At 32.7% G+C, this 4953-nt stretch overlaps 1 pseudogene; it reads left to right on the forward strand.

Moving 5' to 3' along the window:
- Positions 1-2948: 2948 nt before the first annotated feature.
- On the forward strand, positions 2949-3048 carry LOC138824150 (U6 spliceosomal RNA; annotated as a pseudogene).
- Positions 3049-4953: the final 1905 nt, after the last annotated feature.

A 4953-nucleotide genomic window follows, 5' to 3' on the forward strand; every position in this document is an offset into this window, starting at 1 on the left:
TAACTAAATCTCAAAAGGTTGTGCACGTGTATTACAATAAATATGTCCATCAAATTTCCCAGTGCTCTTGGATCAGAGTGACTCCTTCTATCATTCTCAACCAACCTCTTCTCCAAGATTTAATTCAGATTTACCACTTCCTTTATCACATATCTACATTGAGTATTCTAGCTGTACTTGTCCCTTGTTCCATTTTTTATTCATTCTATGGCTTTCCTCTCTGGTTTCAACTTCCTGATAGTCATTCTGTTAAACTCTCTGTTAATATTTTGAAAGGTTTATATACATTCCATGGAGTTTCAATCCTGCTTATACTTGAACTGATGTCAGTTTATATTTCCATAATTCATTCATCTGCAATAACAATTTGCAAGACTGGAGACTTGAAGCCCCTAGACATGATTTTATTCTCATCCATTTGGAAGATTAATCTTTAGTCAACAAGAAAGATTAAAAATGGCTTAGAATATATTCCTAACAAATTTTATAAATGGCGTTGTAATAGGGCTTGTGATTATTTTATTTTACATGGGATCATATTTTCTACTACCTATAAGTTTTGGAAAAAGAAGAAAACTATGATTTACTACTATAAAGGCATATGATAGAAACAGAAGACAGATTTTATGTTTGTCACATCTCTGATGAGTACCCATATTCATGACTTTAAGTCCTATGTCTTACTATGTTAAAAAGATAGGAAAAACATAAAACAACATGTGATAAGGCAACTATTTGTGACTTTTTAAAATGTACCTTATTAAGTGATGAAATTTACTTTATTAGCTAGTTTTTGGGTTTGAATTATGGGAGGGTGATCTATTTAACACATTCCTGGAAGGCACCTACTGAACAACATAAATGTTGGGTGGTACTATTTCTACACTTTAATGAATGGTTGAACCTGTTTGGCATTAGTGATGGGTAAATAAATCAACTCTTTTGTAACTTGCACCCTAAACTTGAAAAGTTTGCAATGTCACTAATTATCATCGACTTGTCAATTGTTATTTTGGTGAATGTGATTTTAAAAGATTATTTGAAAAGGAATCTGTTTTCAGGAGATTAAATATAGGTTATCATTTGTTAGTGAATGATAACATTTGTATACTGCAGAACCAAGTTTTCCTGAATTACCAGTATTTTGAAGCATTAACGATCTTCTCAATTAATGTTTTTGTGAATTATATTTGACCTGTAAGTCAAGTTTTCCTAGCCTTGGTAGAACAATTATGGATCTATCGTTCTAGGAACTATTTTTTGGCCTACTTATGCTGGACTGAAATCTTTCAGTAATTATTAGGAGAGGGGTATTAAAAATAATTTGTGACATTTGTGATCTTGTTCACTCATATGTGCTGGTCATTTGTAAATTGAAGGTTTGTATTACTGTACTTTCTTTCAGATTTTGTGATCTCATCTTTCATTTTAAGTTGCCTTTCATTTCACATTTGCTTACTGCTAATTCCAGTGTCGTAAGGATTGAGATGGATTTTTATTACTTTCCGTTGGCACATTGCATGGGCCTAGGTGAGAAGTCTTGCCCTTGTTACTTGATGATGCAGATAACTGAAACCTGACATCCTAGTACCCATGTGTCCTGCAGAAGAATAATAAGTTTTAGACATCATGTCAGCAAAATTTGGGTATAATCAGTAGGAATGCTTCAGAAATATGGAGAAAAACATTTTGGAACCAGTGAGTTAAAATAATAAACAGAGCAGGAGTGTAAATTCCCTCATAAATTAGAGGAAAATAACAATTTTTTTTAACAAAATGAATTCTGAAGACCAATAACACTTAGAATGTTTATACCGAAGACATTGCATTGATACTGTTCATATATTAATATATATTCTAAACCTAATTATTTATATTCCAATCTATTTATTGTAATATATATCTATTTATTTGTCAAATTATCAGTTAATTCTAGCAAGCTTCACTGTGTGAAATAAAATATCAGCACATATAAATATAAAATATATAACTATATATAATATAAGAAAAAGGCACATGTTTTGCAATGTTCTATTGTGGTTAGGGTATCAAAAGTAACTGTGTTTGAAAGTATTATTCCATTATTTCTACCTCAGTGTTTGGTAGAGTTGGACCTAAAGCTTTACCATTTGTAGATTTACAGCCTAGAAGCAAGAGGAAACACTGTGATTAAAACATTACCAATTTAAGGCCTAATATCGAGGAGAAACATATAGACTTCTCTTGTACCTATGAAAATATTTCGTGAAAGAAAGGCAGTAGTGTAAATTCCTGCCTGGTTGGATAGTAGACTGGCCAGGATATTAGGTAATCATGCATATGAATTTTTTTTCACCTTCTTGGCTTTAGCTACTTTTGAAATTTTAGGTATAACAAACAATTATATTTTGATAAAATACCTTCTAGTCTAAACGATTCTGTCTTAACTGTTCATCTCTCTATGATCCCTATTAACTAAGATTAGTTTTTTTCCAATAAGGAAATCTATGCTGTCAGGGTAAGATATTCTGGTTGGTCTGTTGCTACATGGAAGAAGAGTAAAGGGTCAGGTAGACATTTGTGCCAGTAAGACCTCATTTAGGAAATTTTAAGCTGCAGAAGTTTAGATGTAGCTCTTAAGCAAGGCTTATTTTGAATCCATTAGCTCCACAAAGTTATCTCAGTTGATAAATAAGTACTTGAAAAGCCATCACCTTTGGACCTAGCTATAAAGGCTTCAAAGTATGATCAAACTTAAATGAAAAAGACTTAAAATAGTCATTGAAAAAAATTGCAAATCTGAGCAATCGACCAAACAATATAAGTTTTACAATATACACAGAATTTTAGAGAAGTAAGATCAATAGCATTTTAGGAACAATAAGTTTTCCTGGTTACAAACAGTCAACCAAGCATATATGCCTTTATAAAGACTGCATCATTAACTACATAAATTTACAGGTTACTACATGCTTCAGCAGCACATTTACCCAAATTACAACAATATAAAGATTAACATGGCACTTGCACAAGGATGATATGAAAATTTGTGAAGTATGCCATATTTGTCATTCTTCAGATGCCAGAAATGAAAAACAGTTATTAAAAATGATTACAAAAATACAAATGTAACAATACATGTAATTAATTGAACTAAAAGTTAGTTTGACATCAGTGTATTAAATCCTCACCTTAGAAAGGCCTTTATATAGCATAATCTTTACAAAACGTTTGAAATTAGATAACGTTGTCATTTTTTCCCAAAGAAATAACATAGTATAAGGACCTAGGAAAAAAAGGAACGTTAAACTGTTTCTATATGGAATGCTATCTGAAATAACACATTTAATAATGAACCTATATATTATAAAACAATGTAGAATTCAAAGTATTATATCTAAGAGAGAATGAAATAGATTATGGATATTATACAAACAAAATACAGATTATTTAAAAATATACTTTTTTCAGACAAGCACCAGAAATATCTTTAGTTTCTGTACTACTCATTTCAACAGATAAGTTAAAAATGATTTCTGATTTAAAAATCACAAACTCTGCAGAAATCATTATAGATGTATACAAACAAATCTTGAATACATTTTGACATCAAAGTCAGGCAATTCACTTGAAGAATACCATGGAGTCCACGTGTCTCTTTAGGATATGAACCTAAACAATAATCTAATACTACAGAGTTGAGGGAGATGAATTGCCCTCCTGAATAATTTACTTTTGGGTCAAATAAAAGCAGGCTTGCAAAAAGAGAATAGACTTTACAGAAACATGATGAGTTGATGTAAGTAGCTGCTTTTTGTTAATTTGTGAACTAATTCAGGGAAACAGAGTACAGCAAGGTAAAAAAAAAAATAAAGAAGGTCACATTGAAATACTCATTGGTGTGTGTGATACTGCCTGGGCACTATCCCTATGATTCTGTGCCCAAGGATAGTTGTCTAACACTCGAGCCACTATTCCATTCTGATTTTTTAGAGATAATCACATATATTTTCATGATTGGACTGGCTTTGAACAGTGGTCTTCAGATCTCAGTCTCCTGAGTAGCTAGCTAAGTGGATTCAGCCTCTGAGTTTCTAGTTAAAATTCTGACTGTCCTGTATGCTTCACTGCTCTTTTATTCTTTTCCTGCGGTAATCAGAAGCGTAACTAATACACTAATATATGTCTAATTGCTTTAAAAATAATGTTACTGCTTGGCACCAGGGCCTCCCATCTCTACTCTTAACTATTTAGGAGGCTTGAGAACATATCCCAGGCAAAATTTTAGTGGACTTTCTTCTCAATCTATAGCTGGGTGCATTGGATCATTTCCACCATCCTGCACTATCTAAGAACTAAGATTGGAAGGACTGCAGAATCCAGACCAGCTAAGGTAGGAAGCTAGACAAGATGGTGTACAACTCTGATGCCATTGATGATTGGAAGTTTAAGAGGACAGATAAGGTGCATGTTCTTGTAGAAAAGGAATCACTATCCTAAAATTAACCACTGATATTATGCCAGCCTAACCAGAAAAATACCCAAAGTTGAAATCCCCACAATTTTCCACAACCAAAATAATTATATACATTAACAGTCCAAAACTTAGTACAATGTGTCCTTTATTCTAATATCTTTATCAGATTATCATACGATGTGACAGAATAGTTCTACATCATATTATGATATATTTAAAAACACCTAGAAAATTCTTTCACATTTATGAAGTGCAAAAGAATGGCAAATTGCCTCATTTCTTACGTATTTGAGTATCACTAAAAATTCTTGTAGAAAAAGTTCCGGGAAGATGGCGGAGGAGAAGCTGGAGGCTAAACAAGCTCTTGCATAGAAAGCAGTTTTATTGTTCCAGTGAACAGTCCTAAGCCAGAAAACCACACCAAGTGTGCCACCACAGGAAGACAGTTATTCCAGAGAGGGAAAATCCAGGCAAGGAGACAGATCTGAGCACTTGCC

Source organism: Dipodomys merriami, unplaced genomic scaffold (genome assembly GCF_024711535.1).
Source record: "Dipodomys merriami isolate MVZ:Mamm:240054 unplaced genomic scaffold, mDipMer1.0.p SCAF_127, whole genome shotgun sequence".
NCBI lineage: Eukaryota > Metazoa > Chordata > Mammalia > Rodentia > Heteromyidae > Dipodomys > Dipodomys merriami.